General features: G+C 36.0%; 1 long non-coding RNA gene across 1 annotated transcript; it reads left to right on the forward strand.

The window, feature by feature from the left end:
• Positions 1-7,918: 7,918 nt before the first annotated feature.
• Positions 7,919-25,590, forward strand: LOC134479458 (uncharacterized). The gene is made up of 3 exons (XR_015622526.1): positions 7,919-8,220; positions 20,816-20,948; positions 25,456-25,590. It is a non-coding gene; the product is annotated as an uncharacterized LOC134479458 (long non-coding RNA).
• The last annotated feature ends 564 nt before the right edge of the window (positions 25,591-26,154 follow it).

Below are 26,154 nucleotides of genomic sequence, written 5' to 3' on the forward strand. Positions count from 1 at the left end.
CTTTATTACAGCACTCATCATGAGTTTATATCAAGAACAGCCTTTGTGCTTGATCCTTTACCAGTCTGTAAATTAATTCATGTTTTATTCTTAAGGTAGGTACAGAAAACATATACTCTGAAACTGTTCAATGATGCTAAGGTGTAACAGGTACACATGCATTTAATTATTCCATAGTGTAATTTCTCACCAGTTTGTTTTTTTTAATAATTTAAGGATATAATCCCTAGAGTTAATATGGATTCATACATGTTAAAACAAAAAATGTTTGAGTCTATATTCTGTTTTGTGTAGAAAATTTGAACGAAAAGTAGATACTGTCTTCCATGTCCATGGATCAGAAAGTTTGAAATACTACTTGTCTTGCTGTTAGAAATAAAAAAAGTAAGCACAAATTGAATATAAATTCTATACAGTGCTACCACTCATTTACTAATTGGGAAAACACTAAAATGCGCAACATGTGAGCCCAATTCTTTTTATGTGATCTTCTGAATTCTAATGCAAACAGCAGCAACAGACTCAGCTTCTGAAAATGACATTCCAGCGGTCTGAGATCTTTCTGACTTTTTCTTATTATCCTATCTGCTTCCATATCATTTTTACTCAGCGTGCACTGACTGCAGGCGAGGCTTAATGGATTTCCAATTGGGAAAGTGCAACATTCAGAGCTATCTGAAGCAGGTCAGTTCAGGGGGATAGCTGCTGGAAGATTTCCCTTATCATCCTCTAATCATGGAAATATCAACGAGATTGCCTTCGAGTCCAAGTGACAGACTTTCTGTGTCGATTCAGAGCAAAGTGAACTGAAACTCCATCAGAAAAGAAAATAAGGGCCATTCTCAGTCAGAGAGTTCATTACCATGATATTTTTCTGTGATGTTTCTAAATTGTCTTTGTGGATGGACCTGAATGAGTAAGTGCTTTATGTTACTCCAGACAACTATAGTTATTACAGATCCTTGTCATCACGATACTCTCAGGAAAGGCCTTCAATGTATAGTTAAATAATGGTTACAATGCATATACTGACACTCTAACCATAATCGGAGCATTTAAAGTGTGCATATACACTATCGATAAATTTTATTTTATTTACGTTAAATTTATATAAGTTATATATTAGCTTGTAAGATAGGATCCTAAGACATTACAGTTACTAGATGTGGGTGTGTGTACTTTCACGCATTCAATACATTTTTAATATAAGTAAATGTCTCCTTATAAACCTTAAAAAAGGAAACCTTTTAAAACAAGAATATGATAGTATGTAACAATCCAAAGTGTACAAAGAAATTCACATTCTGCAGGTACTAAATTTTTTCATCAGAAGTATAAGCAGAATAAATTTTAGATGATAGCTTTTTGATACAGAGGAAAATAAGTACAAAATGTTAGGCATTTGAAAGGAAGTTGCCTCTAAAATCAACTAATAACAGTGCAGCAACATTCTTTACTTCAAAATGATTGTTAACGTATGATAGAATAAGTAAGGAGGCTGAAGTAAAAAGATATAGAGTTCATCAGACTGAGCTACATTTTAACTTCACCAGCATTATAGACTTCAGACCCAAGACAAAGAAGAAGAGTCAGGGAGGAAGGAAGGAAGGAAGGAAGGAAGGAAGGAAGGAAGGAAGGAAGGAAGGAAGGAAGGAGGAAGGAAGGAGGGAGGGAGGGAGGGAGGGAGGGAGGGAGGGAAGTAGGGAAGGAGAAATGAAAGAAAGAAGGGTTGAAAGGACAGAAGTAAGGACAGAAGGAAGGAAGAAAGGAAGGTCAGAAAGAAGGAAGGGAGGAAGATAATTACTTTCTTTAAAAATCACTATTGCTTAGAGTACATAAATATCTGTGCCCCTTCCCCAAAGACTCATGTCTGTAAATGCTTAGCCAATAGAGAGTGGCACTGTTAGGAGGTGTGGCATTGTTGGAGTAGGTGTGGCAGCTTTAGAGGAAATGTGTCACTGGAGGTGAGCTTTGAGCTCTTATAAACTCACGTCTGGCCTGTGCGTCACAGTCTTATTCTGTTGCTTATTGATCAAAATATAGAATTCTCAGCTCCTTCTCCAGTGCCATATCTGCCTGCATAATGTCATTTTTCTGGCCATGATAACAGTGGGCTAAACCTCTAAAACTGTAAGACAACACCAATCAAATACTTTCCTTAAAAGAATTACTATGGTCAAGGTCTTCTTAATAATGAAATCCTCATTAAAAACTTGTAGATTGTGAGCAATTCTACAAACTCAAATTCTCTGCTAGAATTTTTCTGTACAAAGATTCTTAATAATGTTTTGAGTTTCTCTCATGTGTGACAGTCATGGATGCCTTAGAACTCACTTTGTACACCAGACTGGTCTTGAACTCACAGAGATTTGCCTGCCTCTGCCTTCCAAGTGCTAGGATTAAAGGTGTTACACTATCACACCTGACTCTGGACAAAGGTTTTTATAATTTATTTATAGTTTTCAGAAGTATGCTTATACTTAGAATGAGCTTCCTCTTGATTAGGGGTTATTGAGAAAGGGGCTAACGATCTCTTTTAGCATTTTTAATAATTCAGAATGAAAAACAATCCAATCCAAATTCCATGTAAAACTGAATGAGTAGAATGAAAGCTCAATATAGTTAAATGGTTGGAAGATAGTGTGCTATCTCTTAGAAAGTTACTAAACAGAAAGGAAATGTTTTACATTTGACCATTGGTAACATATAATGAAACAAAGAATATGGTTGATGGCCTATTGTCACAAGACTTAAAAGAAAAGAAAATTAAACCATCAGGTCCTTTGGGTTGTTTCATCTTAGAAGAGCAAGGAATGTGTGCTCTGGATCCATGACATGTGTGTGTGTGTGTGTGTGTGTGTGTGTGTGTGTGTGTGTGTGTGTGTTCCTTCCCCCTCTGAAACAAAGTTGAAATTTAAATGTTTAAATGCAAAGGGAGGAAGAGAGAAAGAAGGAGGGAGGGAGGCATGGGGCGGAGAGGACAGAGAGAGAGAGAGAGAGAGAGAGAGAGAGAGAGAAATGAGAGAGGAGAAAGGAGAGAGAGAAAATTAGAGAGAGGAACAAAGTTATCTTAAAATATCCCTTAAAAAAATCAATAATCTGAAAAGTGGCTAGACAAAGTGAATTAAGTCAGACTAAAACATGTGGGAATCCTTGATAATACATGTATATTTTATTTGGTGGATATAACCTATTACCAATGTAAATTTACAAAGTTTATAGGATTTTTCAAGATGTATTTTACTTAAATATGAAACATAAACATAATATTCCTGAAATTTTGAAGTTGTGTCTCTTAGGTGATACAATATTTTATGTGAATATATAAAATCAACTGTATTTATATATTAAATTAATTGCTGATATAAGAGTCTTTAATATAATTGAATATTAATCATGTATTAAAGTATAAAAAATTAGATTTCTAGTTTTACATGTACATATAATGCAAAAATAATGCAAATCAATAACCACAAATAAGGAAATATTTCCAATACAAAATGCAAATGAATACATATCATTGATTTTTGAACTATTGCTGGCAATTTTGTATTAATTCTTTGTCTCTACCATTCTTAGAAACATGTTCTAGATATGAAAGACTTCTTAACATACCAGGACCCCAAAAACTATACAGTGAGAAAATGCACAACATCAATACACTAAGTTCCTTCTATGTTTACGAGAGTGTACACAGTGAAAAGGATACAGTATCAGCTGGAATGAAATCAGATGTGAACAAGAGCAATTATCATAAAATGTCCGCTGTGAGTTCACAATATGGTCCAAGTCCAGAAACCTGAAGGTGTTTATTTACTTTGCATACATAATTGTGAGATTTCCTTGGAAAATTTAGGAAATTACCCAGATTCCAACATAGTGTACAGCAATCTACAAATGTTTTGTAGTTGTTTTTCTCTTGTTTTAAAAAGAGATGGAGTTAGGATTTTCTGTTTCTGTATTAATGAATGGTTGGTATCTGAGCTTACCATGTCAACTTGCAGGCAATCACAACTCCTGTTCGGGCCACTCTGTGTGCAAATTTTATTGGCTTATATATTAGTGTTCCAAAGCAAGACACACAATGAAAGACATTTTCCCAAGGGTATCTCAATTACTCTGATTATAAAATCCTCAATAAAAGCAAAGATAATTCCCTAATTGTAAATTTAAATCCCTCTGACAGGCCCTTCATATGGGAGGAGTTGTCTTTCCTTGTGTTTTAGGATCACCGCAGTCTCTCTTAGGTTTTGAGTTCTTATTACAAATTACCCAGCTGTCTCCAAGAGTTTGTCATTATTTCGATGGATATTTTTGCATGGTGATACATCACAGTTGTCTCCAGGCATGACTCCTAAGAACACATACATGCAATGTATGCTTCAGGCAAGTTTCGTTGACACAATGATTTTTTTTTCATTTTTTAAACATACTTAGTTCTTAGGTTGGAGTAAAATTGGAGTATGAATACATGTGTTCAAAGTCTGAAATGATTCTGATAACATAGTAGTGTCAAAATAAACTACAGATGTAACTACCCCTACAGTCATGGGACATATACTGCTCATTTTCATTTGGAGAATATATTTGAAACATATGCTGATATAAAAAAGTTAGTCTATGCTCCACACAAACTAACCAGAAGAACCCAAGCTAGTGTTTGGTGTGCACTATCCTCTGGGAGACACTTGAAGCCAATGACATACATGTATTCTTTATAAAGAATATGCTAAAGCGAGTCAGCTTGGTCACAGCTATAGTTCATCAGAGAGCTTTATAATAACTGCTGGGTTTTATGTAGTTCTTTGGAGATGAAAAATAATACCAAAAGGATACTACCAACAGGAAGATTAATTAAGACTAACTACTGCTGGATAACAATACCCGAGATACATATATTAAATCATAAATATCCAATGTCTCCGTTGTCTCATATATGTTTAATGTCTGATGGGAAGTTGATGCACTTGACATTTAGTATGCATTGTGCCTTAGGCATCTTTCCTTTGTGTACCATTCTATGTTCATACATGTGGTCTATTCAATAAAGAGCTAAATGTTTTAATTCCTAAGGTTAATTCATTTTTCATACTCTGTAGCAAGTCTGAATATTCTTAAGTAATGTACCATACTCCTGCTACACATTAAGAGTAGCTATTGGATTGGCCTGTCCTAAAGTGTACAGCAAAACACCTTATTTGACTTTAAAGAAGCTTAAAATAGCAAGTAGTCCTATTACTGTCAATGTTCTATAAAGAACAGGTCTTGTTCGGTCTCTATTGATTTCTGTTGTATTGCAAAAATCACACTTGGAGGGGAAAATGAGGAATTTTAGAATTATCATTAATTTTATACATTTATGAAATGTAGTTAATGTGTGCTTATGTAGGTGAATACGTTGAGTAAGGGAGACAGATAGAAAAATAACTGGAAGCTCTTTTACTGTTTGTAAAAAGTTCTAATTCTTGAAAAAGTAAGAAGTATGTCTACATCACACACCAATGTAGTCTTTTTACCTCTAATCTTATGAATATATGATTTCCTAAAAGATTCCAGTGGGTTGCTCAAAAATATGTGAATAAAAGTTTAATGAGAATGGCACAGCAGTGATTTTATACATGAAAATGACCACTGGTAACAACATAAGCCCTGGGACAATTGCTGCTCCTCAAAAATAGACTAAGATAATCCAGTACAAAAATATTTTGGAAAGTAGATGTATTTTTTTGGAAGAATGACATGGCAGTTTATGGAATGCCCCTCCAAATTATATTTGCACCAGCAGAGGAGCGACTCATCATTGAGTGCTACATGGAGTCAAACAGAAGGCCACATATCAAGAAGAAAAAAAGTTCAGATGGTTCCTGAGGCACCCTAAGAAACAGTACAAAACAGAGTAATGGGTACTCTAAAGGATGCTAAAAGAGCTCCAGGGTTTCAGGTTGTGGGAAGCAGAAAACTAACTGAGATGGACTTTCTGGTGATAAAACGTTCTTGAAGTAGCCTTCAGCCATGAGAATACAGTCAATCATACACTTGTTTGTAACCCCAATTCAAAACTCATTGCTTAACCAAACTGGGCAATGATGGAATTGTTTCTTGGCTTTATAGGATGTGCAGACTTGTGCATGTTTACGTGTGTGCATGTGTCGCTGTTACTTAGGTAAAAATGGGTCAAAATGCAGATATCCACGGCCATAATTTAAATCAATGGTGGTAGAGACTATCCATTGATTTTGAAACAATCCAAAAAGACCAACTTATAACACTTGAATTTTATATTTTTTTCTTATTTTTAATAATTTGGTGAATCAATGAATTATTGGGGTTACTAACAGGAATAGTGGTGATGGGTTACCTACAGGAGTAGAAATGATGAAAGACATCTACATCACCAATGTCCACCCCAGCATGGATGACATGTCGCAAAGAATGTAAACTTGGAATGCAAGGCACAGGCAGCTCAACAGACTGGAAAGCATCCTTTCCAAGTGACTCAGTTGGTCTCAATCTCTTCAAGGCAGCTTGTTTGGCCCCAGAGTCTTGTTTGCAGCAAGCCTTGTCTGAGTGTGATTTATAGCTTACTCTAGCATGGATAGGGGCCTAGTGAATCTGGTCAGTTTCAGAAACTTCCTGAAGCTATATTTTGAGTTGTTTTCTTAATTAAGCATTGCTTGTAGGCACATAACTTTGCATCTGCTTTCCTGACATATTAGATATTTTAAAATGTTCAAAACCCCTCCTGTTATATACCCAATAAAAAAAACAGATACCCCTTAACTCCAGATCTCCTTAAAATTCAATATTAAAATTATTATAAATGTAATATTTACTCTGCTTAGAACTTGAGAACAATATGAAGAATATAAGAAAAAATACATTTACTCTCTGTTGGTAATACAATATTTTGAAATACTCCGCAGACAATTATCAAATGGAGTACATATATACTCATATAAATTATGTGTTGTTATGTTTCTATATAGTAAAATTCCTCCAGGTGATCCCATTGGCCATTAGCTCATCTTTGTAAACATATGAACTAATGTATTACCAAAATAGAACATTAACTAAAACTGTTAAAGTGTTTTATTTTTGTTTCACTACTCTTGAAAAATAAAGGAAAGTAGTTTTAAAGTCTACCTAATATTTTCATATTCTCAAAACATGGCTATATTCATAGTGGTTAGTGTGGCTTGATTTATAAGTTTTCTGGATAAACATAGATTTTATATTTTAGGCAGACAATAATTATGTTATCATTTCAGATAAGTACTAAACTAAAAAGAATTTTTTATTTAAAAATTATGTTCTATACTTCTAGGAATTCCAGTAAATATGTTGTTACTTTCAATAAATGTTTTATGCTTCTGCTATTTCTATTATTTTTAAATATCAGAATGTAGCCTAAAATTTTAGCTAGTAATAAGACTCCAAACAGAAAGAAAAACAAAAAGGGATTGAAACACTCTCTACTAATTGATAAATTTTTATGTATGCATAAGATAAATAATGTAACATTTCCTGAGCAACACTCCTTCTTGTTGGTGTTGGGATTCTTTGTAAGCCTCATCCTTCGGGCCCACTCAGTTGTTATCTATCTATTCATTAGTATGTGTCTTTAACATGTAAAATTGCTGAAAACCTCCATGACTTGCAAAGACTGGTCGGAAGACAGCTTAGTCGTGAATGTGTAGATGTTTGAAAGGCAAAAGCCTTGCAAAGATAAATACTGTTATTTCCATACCTCAAGGTTCAGAAGCCTTGGAGAGTAAATCAACAAAGGATAGAGTGAAATCATTGTCATTCTTTTTCTGTTTCAGAAATATGGAATCTTAGTTCTTCTTAGGTTCCAGAATTCTCTCCCTAGTCTTTGGCTGTGAAACAATTCTAAACATCATTAAACTATCATATATTCTGGCAGAGTTGCTGGTGTCTGCTCCAAGAAAGGCAAGAGATGACAGCATTAAAAATTAGGTCTTAGATAAGTTTAACAGACAGGGCAAAGGGAACGTAAAAAATTCCTTCATCATACATGAAGAAACTCATGGGCACCACTGATAATGTTTATCAAGAGTGCTCCTCAGGGGTGTTCAGAAAAAGGAACCAGATTTTGGATGTTTAATCAGTCTTTCTGGTATGCAAAACTGAGTGTAAAATCACTCAAGGAACCCTCAGAGGACTGAAAAGAGGAGCAGAGAGTTTCTCACACACGCAGCAGTAAGTCTTAACTGTGCAATTTTGTAGATACTGGGAGGAACTACTCTAACGACTGCTACAGTGATCCTAAGTCCAGCACCAAAGCCACGGAAAGGGTGTTAAGTCTAAAATAGATTTTTAAATTTCAAGGCTGAAATAATATTAGGTGATGATTAGATAAATATAAATGTAACTTATTGTTTTATCAAACATCTCTGCTTTGAGCAAACTGATTCTGATGAAAACATAAGGAAGTTAATAGGAATTTAGAGAAGGTAAGGGAGACAAAAAGTTCATAAAATTATCAGCTGTCCTCTGGTTGTAAATTCTATTTTCCCAATTCTTGTCAGCAAGAGTCTTCACACTGGGGTGATTATAGCCACCAGTGAGAGAACCTACAACTGTTGTTATGTGTGGATAATTGTGCTCTGGTTTCATGTCATGTTTCTCTTCTTGGATGACACTATCTTCAAACCAGTTAGAACAGTGGCTGACCTATGCGAGGTTGATTGTCAGTGATGACCTGATTGTTTGCCGTGTCTGACACTAGCTGGTCATCAAAACTCATTTTCTACAGCAAGTGTCCAGGAAGGTTACTGTGGAAACTCCAGGAGGACTCACACATCTCAAAAACAATGCTCTTCAGGAGGGATGTATTTACACCCCCAACACCTGTGACTTTCACCTTCATCTATATTCCTGTAAACATTTGAAAGTGCATAGAACACAAAACAGCCATGATATGATCTACATACAAATGATAGTTAGGACATAATAAACACAAGTCAGTAAGTAGTTTCTTGTTTGTTTGTTTTTTGTTAGGGATATGACAAGGCTGATCCCTCACAGAGAGAGTGCTGCTTTCTATGGATGCTTCAGGAACTGAAGAATGTCTCTTTCACTCCTTTATCTTGTATCATGCTGACAATTGTCCTGCCTGAACCCCACCCCCAACCCCACCTATGCTTAAGGGTGGAATAAACTCTGTCCAAAAGGCCCTATTCCTTTTCTCAGAAGAATGGGTTGATGTATTCAATTTTGCACTGAATTTCAGTCATTTTATAGTCTTCCTTTTGCAAGCCATTGTGTATTGTCAATGTTCTAAAGGCTTCTATAATTTTTATTTAAATATGTAATTTGTTGTCCTAAATTTCATATTGTAAACAAATGGGAGAAATTATTTTGTGGCATAGAACAGCATGTGAAGCCAGCCAGAGCAATTACTCCTATAACCTGTGCTAAGATCCATTCGCAGAAGGATAGACCTTCTGCTGCTCCATTTATAAAACACATTAGGGTGAAAGTAGGATTTGAGTCTTAGGAGATGGGTCAGCATTTAAGATACCTTATTCTTCCTGTGATGTTGGGCTTGATTCTCAGCACTAGAACCACCTGAATTCCTATTCCGTCCCCCACAGGCATTGGGTTTGCACATAGAGCACATACACACACACACACACACACACACACACATACACACACACACGCACACACATACACACACATACACACACATACACACGCGCGTGCGTGCGCGCACACACACACACACACAACTGTGTGGAAAGTTTCCTTACATTTACAATAAGGAAAACCATAATATACTAATTTTCATCATAATAATAAAACAACAAAAAGCAGAAGAGATTATGGGACTGGAGAGGTAGCTCAGTATTTATGAGAGCTTTTTGCTCATACAGTTGACTCATGCTTGATTCCCAAAACAGTCTTGAGCAGATCACAACCATCTGACACTACAGCTCCAAACACTCCTGGCATCTCAGCAGACATCCATATGCATATTCACATACCCCTTTGTAGGCAGAAATGGAAGACAAAATAAAATAAAAATAAAACTAACTTAAGTAAATAAATAAAAGCAGAATAATTATGGGCCAGAGGAGGGCCAATGACATGTTTTATAAACAAATATAAACTATGGTTCATGTGGTTTAAAATATGGATTATCCTTAAGTAAAAACTTTGAATGTATGACTTTGATGAACCACAACAATTACCAGAATGTCACTTATATCTGGGTGGTCACAACAGTTCTCCAGTTGAACTTAAGGCCAACTCGATAGGAGGTAATTCCTGTCTAATACTGTAACCAAATACCCATATCTGAGGTTACACTGGAATGTAGAGGAAAGCCTACTACTTTACTGCTCTAAAATATTTTCATTTCCAAATATTCATCCTTATATTCACAGGTGCATAGAGCTCCTTATTAAAGAAGGTTCTTTTTTTTTTTTTGCACTAGATACCATAACAGAAAACTGTAATTAGTTAAAATACAGAGGACAACTGATCATGAGGTGCTGAATTCCAGCTGATACTCCAATATAACCCATATACTGAAGGCTCATGGAACATTGTCAAAGAGGTGTTGGAAGATTATAAGATCCAAAGGACTAAGATAATGGAATCAAGATAGTGTCTCTTCTTTATGACAGGAGAGAATCTCTATGATATGTTTATCAAAAAATAAAAGTAAGAAAAATGAGCACAGCTCTCATCAGGCCACACAGATGGGAGAAATCTGTGAACACGACCTCTGCTAGTTCAAGTGATGTAGGCAATTGATGTCCTCCAAAGAAAGGATTACTCTGTCAGGATGAGCCATATAATTGGTTACCCAATCTGAAGAAGTCAGGTCTAAAAACATGTGTATGTGAGCAACAGTAAATGGACTATCAGGTTATAGTGTTACCTTAATTTCTAAATATATATTCATGTTAGCAAAAAAAAAGACCATGAATTGAAAAGGGAGAAGTTGAAAACTCAGAGGGACAAAAGATCTGGTAAATGAGAAAAATGTATTAAACATATAAAATTTAAAATAATGATTTTATTAAACAAAGACAGAATCAAAACATACAGAAATAAAAGAGAAGAGCATAATTGTAATATAAACAAGCTATTGTTATGGTGCTTGTGTCAAACTTAATGTAGGACATTGAACATTGGCACTTATAAAACTTGATAACATACCAGTTGGTTCACTCAATAATTAAAGTGCTTGTTGATAAGCCTTTCAAACTGTTTGATCCCTGTGAACTGCACAATATGAAAGGAAAGAACTGTTTCTCATAATTTCTGCTCCAACCTCCAGACACATACAACTATGTATGTGCAAAAATATAAAACACACACACACACACATACACACACACACACACACACAGACACACACACTTGGACAAACATACACACGTAATTGTAATTTAATATTTACACTTTTGATGATTAGAGAAAAATATGATTAAGATGCTAGTTGTCATTCAACTTGGATAATGTGAGGAGTGAAAAAGAACTTATTAGTTAGACAATGAAAATCAACCCATTCAACTCCGACGTGCTGTATGCAGATTCCACCAGGACTGATTAAATGACATTATCAATCCTATTGAGTGTCATGAGATAATATCATGAGGAATTAACAAAAGGGATACATAACATAGGAATTGAAACTCCAAACCAACAAACTGCATTTTGAAAGTGAGGTGGGGTCATTCATAACACTTTTAATTGGCTACCCTGCTTTAGCTTTTCCACACTCATGGTCTGAAGTGAAAATATATGCTTGATAAATCACATAGTGTACAAAATAGATTCCTGCAAGAGAGTTGTCAGATGAGTTAGCAAGGGTAGTTTATGCTCCTCCTCTCTTTGTTTAATGTTAGGATTCATTGATAAATTACTCTATAATTCTGCATCAGGAACTCTTTGCTCAGTTTTCAAGGGCAGCATGCTCAGTTGTTAACAGACTGCAAGTAATTCCTCTAAATGGTGTCTAACCTTTTCTGAAATATGTGTTTCCTATTTTCTCCTTTTGTCACCAGTTACTCAAGTTTAATTTACCTAGAGAATGAAGAATTCTTACATTGTATAAGAAAATATGCAATCCACAATCATGGAACATGATTTCTCATAGTGTGGCTTCTTATAGAAAGAAACTTGAAAAGCAAAATATCTTCCTCACAGCAGTTTCAAAAAAAGGAGAAATTAGAAATACTGTGGCCATCATCTAAAACATCCAATGGAATGTCCCCATCTTGCCTTGGTAAACTGATGATTAAGGATGCTATATTTAAACCAGTACAATCAAGTTTTCTATGTCACTGTTTGTAAAGTATAGGTAGAGAAGAGCAGTTTTTGGCTTGCATCGTAGCTGCATTTCAGTGCCCAAATGTGTGGCTATCTGCCCAGACACAAGTAGGTCATTCAGTTAGTGAACAAGGATGCTTCTTGTGAGAGCAGATTTTTTTATGAGGACAGCTATCTAGCAGGAAGTGTATTGCCATGTGGTCTTTTTGACTTGGGCAAAAGGCTGTCAAATATTTCTAATAACCTACTTAATTTTTAGTGAGTATGTTTATGGAGGAGTGTGTTGATAATTCTAACTTTAGAATAGATGCTACTGTAATTTGGTTCCAGTCCTAGTTGAAAATATGCACGAAATAGTAGATGACAGAGTTTTGGCATTCAGGTAGTATTGTCTCTAGTCACCCTAAAGAACTTCAACTAAGATTGAATATAGATAGCTTCACCTTTTAGAACACCAGTATCCTAATCAGGAACAATGCTGACAACAACCAAATTGAGATGTCTGTTGAAGGAATATGGAGTAATAGAACAGTTTCCACTGAGCCTGTCTGTAGTGTAGGACACGAATGAATTTTTCCTTAAGCTGCTATGAGAAGACTTAGGTTAGGTTCACTTGCACTAGACTCTAAGCTGTGAATTTGAAGCTACTAGAATTATTTTTATAATACGACAAACTTTTCTGAGAAGGGTAATCTCTTTTAGCACTGCTGTTCGATTCTTTGCCTGGGATCCCAAAATGTGATGATTCCCGCCGCTGTGGATATTAGGCACTAGTATGAGGCCATTGATATAAATATCAATGGCAAATATTAGCACAAAATTGAATTGAATTTCTTGAAATCTCCTATACAGGTGAGATAATTGCTTCCTCTGTAGGTGATCATGAGGTAGTCACACGCCCACATTTTCTATTACCATGATCAGAGGCTTAGGACTCTCTCCCCTTTTTTGCCTTATTAATTTACTATGTGGAATATTGTGGTCCTAAAGTGATAGCAGATGGCCATTCTCTTGTTTGCTTGAATATGTTCACTTATTTTGCTCTTACACAACACAACACACACACACACACACACACATACACACACACACTAAACATTACTTTGAAATTTCACAGTAAAATCTTCAGGTTTATCCAGATTTTTTAATAATTTTAAAGTCATTTATATGATGGTAACCTCTGGTATTCCAACTTCAATTTATATCACTATAAAATATATATTAGTAACTTCAAAATAAAACGTGACTGAGAAATCCTTCTTGATGCATGGCTTACCACTTTGCTGAAGGAATATCAATGATGGCTTGTTTGACAGGGCAAAAGAACAGTTGAGACAATTGCATGCTTTGGAAAGAAACAGTATATTTAAGTCACATGATCACAAAACATAGTATTTCTTCAGTTCACATTCTATTTTTTTCTATTTTTTTGTTTCATTTGATATAGAAATATTTTAACACAAAAAAGTAACTGTGCTTTCTGTTAATATGATATAAATGAAAGGAAATTATATAAAATGAAGCCTTCATTTCCAAAAGGTTCTATATTCTGCCTACATGAATTTATTTATTCATTTATTTGTTTATTTATCTTATAAATATAAATAAACAAATAAATGAAAGAGCATCTTCTAAAAATCTACTTTTTATAGGACAAATCACAGTAAGGTATATGTATATTTTGAGTAAGGATATTTGAAACATATACATTATTAAAAGAAACCAAACCAAAGTCTTGCTGTTGTGTCATGCATCTTACTACCAGACATTCCTGTCCTTTTAGGGTTATTTTTGTACATTTCATGAGTGCTTGTTTAAGGATGAAAACATACTTAAATGTAAACATAAAACCTTTTAGTTACCCAAAGTGTTCTATCATTTAGTCAACATCCCTATTAGAAGTTCATGTTAGTCCCTCGCAGTGCCTTTGCTAGATAAACTGATGTCTTTTAAACAAAATGTATAGCAGGCTTTAAATGTAGAGAAACCTACTTGAATGAAAACCATTCAAATGTAGTGTGCTTTAAAGATGAATTGCATCTTCTGAGAATGCCGTTCAATGGCACTATTTGTTGTGACAAAATTCTGCATAAAACAGCGGCCATGAGCTATCTCTGCATAGCTCATATTCAGGTTTGATTAGAGTTTGTCAGTGTTCTACACTGGGAACAGAAGTAAGTCAAAAGAAGATGGGAAAGAGAAAGAAGGTCAAAAGAAAGGAAAGGCCTAGGGAGAGGAATAGCATGAAGAGGAGGCAGAGGGGTAGATATGCACACATCACAAACCCTCTCTAGTGATATGGAAAGCAAAAACAGAAGAATGAACCCGTGGTTGTCTGGGTCAAATTGTGTTGTGCATCTCATGTTTTTGTTCTTCATGCTCGTTCTTTTTCCTTTGGGGGAAATTTTTGGCAATCTGAAGTCATGAAACTTTTTCCTACTGAGCGTTAAATACTCCCCCACAAATCAAAAATGTACGCACTTCTACATCTTGACATTGCTCATTATTTTTAAGTGGCAAGTCTGGGATAGAGGTGAAGAACCTGTATTTGTTCAAGAAAATTAGCATCTATAATTTATAATTTAAAGAAAAATGGAATATAATTTGAGTTCATATTTTTTTAGTTCATTGCTCAAATAAATTGAGTTTCAAAACTTTTCCTGGTGTAAAAGTTTTTTTTTTTTACTTATTAGTTAATTATGGAGTCATCAAATTTGGTTAATGAATCAATTCATTCATTCATTCATTAAATTCGTGATTTTATCATTTATGATGGTAAAAGAAGCAACTAGAGTATTTAGAAGAGTGAAATTAGGTTACAACAACATTTATTCCCAAAAAAATAAGCCTGCAAGCATGGATTGTTACGTATATGCAGATAAGGCTAGAGCCTGTGATTGGACAATGGAAAAAATGGCGGGCTGAGAGTTTTAGACACAAATACAGAGAGACAGAGAGAGAGGGAGACAGAGATGAGGAGACAAAATGGAACCTATAGCAGAGGAGGAGGAACCGGAACCACAGAGTCCTGGGAGTATCAAGTATTGGGGATTTCTTAGATAGATGATTAAGTAATAAATAGGGTGTGTTTGCCCCATCTAGGTGTGCAGCATGTATTTATATCAATTGAGTTTTAAATTCTTTGTGTGGGCATTTTGTGGGTTGAAAATTCACTGATATAAATCTGATGGATAAATTACAAGCCTCTGGAGTTTTGATTTTACCAAGTGATTGGGATTTGTGACAGCTGACCACAGGAGGCGGATGGCTGGGACTATGAGCAGGATGTACTGCAAGAGAAGGGTGAGTTGGGGACCTTGGAGACACTGGAAGCGGGAAAATCGCCATACTAGCGTGGGTACTTGTGTGGGTGCCTTTTTTATATTTTACACAGCATCCATGTTGTTATTCAGGAATTGGAGCCTAGGTGGTAAACCGTGCTGTTAAATTAAGTCGTCCTGAGTGTCCTGGAATTCAATTTGTATACCTTGGTGGTTAACGCAAAGATCCATCTGCCTTGGCCTCCCACGTGCCAGGATTAAGGGTGTGCCCTTGAAACACAGTTACATCACCTTTCCTCATACTTTCAACTTCTGAGCCCAACGGACCTCCTGTTCACCAGGTGATAGCCTGTTTTTCAAGATGCTTTCTCTCATCTTTTGAACATAGCAGTAAAAAGCAGACTAGGGCATTGGATAAAGATTTGTTTTAAATTGATAATTACATTGATTTCCAAGTGGAAAACTAAGCTTCGGTTGCTCAATTATATTTATTTTCCAATTATATTTATTTCCACTCGTTATGCATTTAATCCAAACTATGTGACGAACTGTACACTTTCTAATGTGGTTTACCTCTTGAATTATTGCAACAGAAAACCAATACATGACCTGATTATACCTTCAATGAGTTTAGAATTTGTATTATTAGTCAGCTCCCTCTCAGTATAACATCTACTTTTTACTAAGCAAAATGTAAAAAAAAAAAGTGGGGACAGTTACTTTGGCTCAGTAAATTTTATTGCTCATGATTGTTGACTCAAAAATCTGGGGCTGTGATGAAGCATGACAAGGTATGGTAGGAATCACAGAGTATGACCACTCAAGTAGATGAAAAGAACTAGAGGCCTAAGAGTCAACATTCCTCTCCAAGCCACTCCAATGACTCAAGAACTGCTTCTCACTAGACCTGGGCTCTAAAGGTTCTATGACCTTTTCATTTATCCCAATATATCCCATTTGGATTCCTAGTATCTTCATCGTTAACTGTATCATCCTTTTAGACAGCTTTATAAGGACTTTTTTTCTATCCACACTGGGAACATTCCAAGTCTCTCCTCTCTCATGATTCTCACTATAAATGTCTCTGAAAGCAGAGATGTAACTATACTGAACATGAATACTTGACACTTGGAAATTCTATACCAACCACAGAAGTTTTCTTGGCCTCCCAGGCAATAAACTAATACATCAAAATGTTTTACTTCTCTATGTTAGTAGCTTTTAGTCACTGTAACAAAGAACTCTGATGATTTTTATAAAGATAAAAGGTCTATTTAGGTTCATGGTCTTGGAAGCTTCCAGTTGGTGACCATTTGGCAGCTTGCTTTGGACCCGGGCATGGTAAGCGTCTTCTCTCATGTCAAAATAGAATAAGGAACGTGCTAGTGCCCTACAAAATGATGTCACCAGTGATATAAAGATGCTACGACTTTCCAAAAAGGTTTCACTGACTCACAATGGTAGGAACATGAAGGGAACATGAAGCCAAGTTGTTAGTACTTTGGGGGAGTTAAAATATAAGTATGCATGGAAGTAGGTACTCAGCTTATTTTTTATTTTTCATTAACTAACTTCAATTAATTACTGACTAATCATATTGTGAATCAGATATAGGTGATTAATGCAGTTTAAAGAGTAAAGAAGTGGACAAAAGAGTTGAAATATGTTTGGAATGTGAATACAGATAGACTGATGTACAAATTTGTGTGCAAAGGCATGTGTAAACCGTAGGAAAATCTTGTCATAAATATTTAAGTGCCATCCACCATTTGGTTGTTCATTTTTTTTGCTTGTTTATGAGGTTAACCATGTTTTTATAGACCTGGAACTTGCCAAGTAGTCTAGTTTGATTATCCAACATGTCCTAGGGATCTTCTTATCTTGGACCATCTTCTTGGTCCTTTAGCACACATAATTGAGAGAATAATGATCCATGTGTGAATTTTAGTTCTTTGTATGCATGTGTGAATTTTAGTTCTTTGTATGCATGTGTATGCATGCACCTCTACAGAATTGTGTTTAGTTTGACACCATGTTTTGGTCACATCAACACATTTATAAAATCCATCCTTCAAAAGAGAGACCCAAAATCCTCTGCATTAGACAAAACAATATGATTTAATCAGCCATGCATCCTCTGTCTTGTTTATTTATAGAGTTTATGTAATTGACTTGGAATCTTTGCCTAAATTTTCTCTCTAAGATGTTAACTAGGAAGATAAAAATGTGGCTATCTGAGGAACTAAATTTTTGTGACCTGTAATTTGGTAAATGGTGGAGGCTGGCATCTTCCACTGCTCCTTTAAGGAGCTTGAAATTAAACCATCTGTAGAGAGAACCTGTGGACATCTACATTGGAGAACAGGGAAGTTCCCCTGTTAGTCTCAGTTCTTGCTTCCTGCCTACCACAAATCCTTTAGTTAACAGAGAGTACCATCAACTTATCTTGTATTCCTCTTACCTGTCCAGCCTAATTTCTCAAGTTTGCTGTTGTTTGGCCTTATATTCCCTTGTCTCAAGTAGATGCAAATGATCTTATTGGAAGTGTTCTGGATATCTACTCTCTAAGCAACTGATAGATAATCAACACATACACAATATTATTGGTGCAAAATCAGCTTATTTATAGTCTGTTTCGTAGTAACGCTGACTTAGTATATCAAAGTATAAAATCAATTAACTAGAGTCCATACTGGCTAGTGGAATTAGGGTGAGCTTTCAACTCATTCCAAATTAGTCAAGAGTAATAAAAACATACTAGAGAGCTATTCCTCTGAGGTGAACCCAATGTCTCTGAAACACCAGTGTGCCATGTCTATATCTGAAAGCAGAGTGCAGACTTGTAACATGAGCCATTGTTCTGACGGAGGAAGAAAAGAAATTTCTTCAAGAAACATTTTAGGTTGTGGGATTTAACCTCAGAATTTCTCACACCAGTAACATTAAACACTAAAAGCTAAATAAATATTAAATTTAAAAGCTAAATAGAAAATGAATAAAAAGAAAAGATTTGCTAAATACCACACAGACCTGCTGATTCATATCTTTATCCAATATATATTTATGCAGTCTCCCCAGGAGATACCAAAGCCCTCTTCATGTTATCAGAAATAAGTTGAGGCTATTGTCACCACAGATTCAGAAGTACAGGTTGGTCTTTTTATACTTTTATCTAGACCCAACCACTTAGGAAACTCTAAAATTCACTAGTTTGTTCTTTAAGTATTTCATAGATTCATTTAATCCATTCGGATCTCTCCTATCCCCTCCTCTTCCATGACTACCTCCATTCCCACTTACCTGCCCCTTCACTTATGCACCATTTATTTTATTTTCTGAGGCCCCTGGGTATGTCCGGAGGCTTTGCGTGGTTCAGTTCTGGAATTATCCATTTGAGAACAGTGGGCTCACCAAGGAATATATAAGTGAAGACAATGAGTCTACCTCTTCCCAACATCATACCTATTGCCAGTATTTCTATAGAGACTCTCTCAGCTATGAATACCTATCAACAGTACAGTTCGGCATTTGCTGTTTGCTACGACTTAAAGCTTCTCTGATTAACGCTGAGACATCTATGGGTACACATGTAGGTATTTAGGAGGCTCTGTGGCACTCTCAGCATTAGTGGCAAGTTTGTCTGTAGAGCCTGTTGACTTCCACAGGCTCAGATTTTGACCAACATTATAGTACCAGACATAGGAAAAGTGCTTTTATTCAGGAGCCACATTTGACGTTTGAGTCAAATCCAAACCACTCTTACTATCTCCACATTGACCTATTTTAAAGCAAAGTCTAAAGAATGCCCTTCCTTTATCCTCTGGTTTAAACTTTTTTTTTGTGCTCATTTGGATGCTTGCCTACCAGTCTAATTTAAATGGTAAATAACTGGCGATGGAATTGACTGAAACTTCTCCCTTCATCTGCTTCCTGAGTTTTGCAATATATCAAAGTTCTCAGAGAGGCCAAAACTCCGGACCATGTGAAACTAAAAGAAAATTGTATTCCTGCTGTCCTACTTTCTGCCTCTTCATTTTAGATTTCAAGTTTCAGGGGATAAACAAGGTCCATTTCCTATTATGTGACAACATCAGCGTAAGAAATCAAAATCTGTGCCACATTGAAATTGAATAATTTACCTTTATTTATTTATTTATTTATTTATTTATTTATTTATTTATTTATTTATTTGCATTGGAAACACCAGCAATAGATTTTAGAAGCAGACACAAAAACAAAAATTTCTTCGAATCTGGGAAAAAAATGCCATTTGTATTCAGAAATATTTATAGCACCTCGAGCTTTATTTCTTAAATTTTCATCTTTTTCGGGGGGGTGTTGTATGCTTGTTTGTTTGTTTGTTCACTTTTCGGCAAGTGCTTATTATGCTGAATAATGCATATGCGATTATCCAGAATGCATTATGGTATTCAAAGTTCTTGCAGTGTGATATTTTTATGCATGTCCTGTGTGGTGATCAAATCCCTCCACCCCCAAACGTTCCTGCCTTCCTTCTCCCTGTTATCAGTACTCTGCATTCATCTTGATTATTTAAACTGTTCCACATCAGAAGTCTATGCCGAACCTGTCTTTCTGGGTCAGGCTCGTTTTCATTAAGAACACAGCCTCAGTTCCATTCACTTTGCTGTGAATGATATAATTCCATTCTTTCTTGGTACAAAACAATGCATTGTCCGCATATCCCATCTCTTCTCTACCATTAGTTATATTGAGAGACATACAGGCAGATTCCATGTATTGGCTGTTCTGAACTTTACTGAATTAGCATGACTGCTGGTTCATTCCCTCCGGTTGTATATACTGAAGTGAGATACCTAGATCTTATTGACATATCTATTGTAAAAAAAAAAAAATTATGGTGGCTCTCTTATTTTCATTTATAGTTCTTTAAAAGAAAATTATATTAAAAAGATTTTATATAATATTTGCCACTGAACAACACAAAACAATTTTGAGTGTTAATTCAGGGAATCAGAATAAGATCAGATTTATAAAATACTGGTAAATAACTTAAATGATTTCGAGAAAATAAGCTAGATCCTGGAGATATTTCTAGGCCTGAGATAATACTGCATCATCCAGCAGACAAGGTAAATGTGTGTGTACAATGACAGTTTGTATTGAAGAGGCACATATGGCCACTAGCTTATTTCCTGAAAGAATTCTTATGTTTCTCTCCTTCACTACGTCTTTCTCATACCTAGAAACTTCCAGAATTACTGGCTTTTATCGCTGTCATCTGTCCCTGGGAGGAGGTAGAACATCTCCAGTGCACACAGCCTTGCATCTGGGAATTCCTCACCTATGGCATTTTTCTCTGAACAAACCTTGAACCAGGTCAGTAAAATATAATGACCAGCTCAGTCCACAGCAAATGATCCTAACGTAAGCAAGTAAGCAGTGGCTAAGAGTTCTACTGATTTCAGCTTCATGGGGTTTTGGTTTTATTTTTGGTCTTGTTTTAGTTTTTTGTTTGTTTATTTGTTTTCCTTTGTTTTGTTTGTTTAAGTTGCTTGCAATTTTCAGTTTTTTTCTTCAATTGAGTATGTGCTGATCATAAAAATCAAAGTAAACTTTAAAATATCCAAAATGCTATTCAGAAACTTGCTCTCTTTAACTTCTCATAGGTATTTTACCTTAATATCAGGTATTATATCTATGGTAATCATTTCTAATTTGAAAAGAAAAAAATCAAAGCTAAGACTTAAAAATTTCATATAGACCCAAATAGGTTCACCTCCAATAGTGGTGGCGAGGTCAATGTGTTTAGTCTTGTGTATGTAGCAGGATTGGTTTCCAGACTAGCTGTGGCCATCTCCCAAATGATTGTGGATCAAGTATCCCTGAAAAATGTGACTAATCATATGAATTCTTTTGCAATTAATAAGTATGTGCAGATGCTGTGGTACCATACTCATTCTTAAAGGGAGATGCTACTGTTTGTAGAGCAAGAACTGATGATCTGATATTACAAAAATGGTATTGGTCAGAAAAACACATAGCAAACTCAATATCACACCTGCTTCTCTGCATTGTTCTCAATTAACATTGTTCTAGCTAACAAAATACCATCAATTCTGTTTGTTTTAATGCTTATGCGTAGAGCAGTACATGTGTAGCTTCGAGAGCACAAACTTGGCTGTCATTCTTTGATCTGCCCTGCTGCCGTCAATTTTTCTTTATTATACAAACTGGTACTGTACACTGTCTTGCTGCTGGGAGACCTGCCGGATCTGTTACCTTTGATACCACAGCACTAGAATCAAACTTTGCTTCTAGATCTTGTAAAGGAAACCTTCTACTAACTGCGCCATTTCCTCAGGGCACTATATAGTCATTTAGTTAGTTTATGTTCTCAAAGCCCTTTATGTACTCACAGTTAAAACATTTGCATGTTTATCATATTTGTTATAAATTAACACATTTCCTTTGCCCTGCTGTCTTCAATATATATTCTATATCAAAGAAAACTAATATTAGAATAGCTTGATCTGCTAACATTCTGACATACTTGACCTGCTAATATTTGCATCTCTCATAAGTACCTAAGTGTGGGAAAATAAAAGTCTAATAATTTTATTAGTTAAAGTTAGGGCCATTGTAGGTCATGTCTAACAAAGAATGCTTTTATTTGAGGAGTGGCATGAATACTTTAGTGTGCTTATGATTACAGAAATGTGTTGTGAACACATTAACCTGCCTTTTTGTGCCAGAAAATATAAACACACACACAGACACACACACACACACACACACACACATACACAGAGAGAGAGAGAACAAATATCAAGTTATTATAAAATGTATTTATGCAATTTCTTTAAACTTTCTTTAAAATTCTCTCATAGAGAGAATTCAAAAGATGTTAATATATTAATTATGAAGGAGAGATCCAGAAAAGTTTAGAACAGAGGCAGAAGGAACACCCATTCAGAGCCTGCCCCACATGTGGCCCATACATATACAGCCACCCAATTAGATAAGATGGATGAAGCAAAGAAGTGCAGGCTGGCAGGAACCGGATGTAGATCTCTCCTGAGAGACACCAGGAATACAGCAAATACATAGGCCAATGCCAGCAGCAAACCACTGAACTGAGAATGGGACCCACGTTGAAGGAATCAGAGAAAGGACTGGAAGAGCTTGAAGGGGCTCGAGACCCCATATGAACAACAATGCCAACCAACCAGAGCTTCCAGGGACTAAGCCACTACCCAAAAATTATACATGGACTGACCCTGGGCTCCAACCTCATAGGGAGCAATGAATATCTTAGTAAGAGCACCAGTGGAAGGGGAAGCCCTGGGTCCTGCCAAGACTGAACCCCCAGTGAAGGTGATTGTTAGGGGGAGGGTGGTAATGGGGGGAGAATGGGGAGGGCAACACCCATACAGAAGGGGAGGGGGAGGGGTTAGGTGGATGTTGGCCTGAAAACCGGGAAGGGGAATAACAATCGAAATGTAAATAAGAAATACTCAAGTTAATAAAGATGGGTAAAAAATAATAAGCTTGTCAAGTTCACACAAGATAACTGATCTATTTGTTTCTATAGTTAACAGGCCCACATTCAAAAGGTGGGACAAGGCAAAGCTGCATTCAGTTTGCTATCAGCACTTGTCCTATTATTGGAGCTGAACTGTTTCTTTCTTTTATGGACAGTCTCTGGCTCTACACATGATGATTGTTGGATTTGACAGTGACAATGCAAATCATGTGATGTCAAACCCTACCTGTCATGACATGCAGTCTCTATTACTGACCTGTGAAATAAAATTTCTTTTCTCCTTCATGTTTGACTTGTTTCGTGCAAGTCCAAACACTCCTGGACTTTTTTTTCATTGAAAGTAACAAGTGGGGATAAAGAAATATGTTATACACACTTGGTCCCCCTATAGTTCCATATATAAGTGATTAATAAGGTTTATTTCCTCAATATGGATATTTATTGTGAGTAAAATGAATCAATGAAATTAAGTCTAATGATCTTTTTGACAAATATAATCTCCAATGAAGACTGGAAAACAAACTTGAGAGGGTCCAATGATGGTCATTTTACACATAAGTCTTTTTAATAAGCATCTTCTAGGTACAGCTCTGACATAAGTATCCCTAGTCTCTTCTTGTGTACCCAAAGAAGAACAATGACAGATAATACTGTCCACAGCGTTCTACCAGCAAAACTCAGCTTGCTCTATCATCACAATGCTGCATATTTGCCCGTGCAGAGATCAAATGTATGAGACGTTCACTGCCATTTCTATCACCCAGTGGAAAGTCAGCCCATGGAAGTGCACAACTTCTTCTGAATCAGTTTATTTATGGGCTCAGTGAATAGTTTAGCAACTGTGAATTGTATGATTGTTTCCATATCTACTTTAATCTCAAAAGACAGTGGACAAATCCAAGCATTACTTCCCTAGCATTTAACATCCAAACTAAGGATGTAAAAGTACTAAAATTATCCCAAATTTTATTATCCCAAATTTTCAACAGTTGTAGTGATGCAGCCTCGGTACTGCATATGAAGATGTGTACAGATGTGTAGATTTTTTTCTTGGGGATGTTCAATGGAAAATTGTGGCACATTTACTAAAGTGTAATCAGAACCCCCCTCTGCTTGCTTCTGCAGTGATGGTTCCTAATCACTTTGTGTCATCATTTTTCCCCCTGATTTCTTCCTTGATGTGCTTTCTTAACTATTTATTGAGCGGAACCACCTTCATGTAATCTCGCTAGGCTTTCTTGATTCACAAGCACATAGATGCTTCTATCATTTGGGGACTGGTTTCTAGAAGCTCCTCCAGGTTGCAACTGGGTTGCTTTTCAGCCTCCTTCTGCAGGACATTCTGTCTATGATCACAAGAGATGTGCTTCCCCTTATTTATAATTTTTTTTGTATAAATTAATGGTCTCTGGGAGTTACTGACTTCAGAAAATCCTGCTTAAATAGAAAAGCAGATCTCTTCTTATAGAAATGTATTATTCTATACTATGCAATTGTTTGAAATATTGCTTTTATAATTTAAAGAATTATGTGCAATGTGTTTTGATCACATTTCCCCCCCTCCATCAACATCTCCAAGTGCCCATATACTTCAGTCACATAACTCTATAACCTTCTTAATCTCTTACAAAAATGAAAATTAAAACCAAAATAAGCCCACAAGAAGCACATACACACTAGATGGAACCTGTTTTCTGTTTGCCAACTACTCCTGAGTATAAAGCCTACTCTGCAGTCTGGTAGATAAAGCCTCTCTAAGAAGATATCTATTTTGATTATGAGATAGAACCCAGACTTGACACTGATAATTAGGCAAAGAACCAGAAACTACAAAGTTCATGAACTGTAGCAGAAAACAGTATTTTATTCTGCTAAAGGAACATAGGTATAAAAGTCTCCTGGAGATATACTGGTACAGTCATAGATCAGAGCATCATCAAACCCTCTCATGAGAGCCAATAACTAGACAGTGTTCAAAGGGTGAGAAACTAGGGAGCTCGCAGCCCTAAATGGATGGATCTATCATACTTCTCACCTCCAAACTAAAAGATCTATGTAGAAGAGGAGATGGAAAGATTGTGAGCAATAGAGGTAATGAATGATACCAAGGAAACAGCATTTTCCAGAACAAATAGTGATGGTACTCTGATGATCTCATAGAAAAATGGGGCAGCATGCTCAAGACCTACAGTTCCAAGTCATACAAAATCCAGCAACAGGAAGGGTTGTATGAGCAGTGCTCTATCCCTACCAAAAAAAAAAAAGATTATATAAAAGTTTTAGACAGTAAGTGCTTGAGAACCCTCAGCTTTCACATGTATTTCTCACATTGTCTCCCAGGAGTGCACTGTGCCTAGACAATCCCAGCAATGATGACTACTGGACACGCAGATCCGTCCCTGACTTTTGGAGCTACAAATTTGAATCAAGCTCATATTGAACTCAGTTATTAAACAAGGATTATTTACAAAGAGCTCTACATACTGGTCTTTAAATTTCCCTCTTGTCAACTAGTCACTGAATCCTGGAAGGTATCTTAATGTGCATAAATGTTCAATAATTTAAAAAAATCTTCAAACATCTTCCCTGGAAGGCTTTCTTTATTTTTCACATCATCTCCATGTTCGTTAATTCAAATACACACCAGGTGTGCAGACGAATCTGTATCGCTCATCTAATTCCTGTCTCCTTGTTGAGAAATCTTTTTCAATCTCACATTCATACATCACTGGAACTGGACTTCAATCTGTGGAGGCTTTGTGAAGCTAAAGATACTCAGCAAAATGCAAATATTCTATATTTTTATTGTCTGCTCATCTAGGGGGGAAATTTTTTAAAGGGATATGATGAGCTAGAAAATATTGTATATTCTTCAAACATAATATTTATAGACATGTGTGTGTGAGTGTGTGTGTGTGAGTGAGCATGTGTGTGACTGTGAGTGTGAGAGTGTGAGTGTGTGTGAGTGAGTGTGTGTGAGTGTGAGTGAGTGTGTGAGTGAGCGTGTGTGTGAGTGTGTGTGAGTGTGTGAGTGTGTGT

The sequence above is a fragment of the Rattus norvegicus genome, chromosome 6, assembly GCF_021556685.1.
Source record: "Rattus norvegicus strain SHRSP/BbbUtx chromosome 6, alternate assembly SHRSP_T2T, whole genome shotgun sequence".
Taxonomy (NCBI): domain Eukaryota; kingdom Metazoa; phylum Chordata; class Mammalia; order Rodentia; family Muridae; genus Rattus; species Rattus norvegicus.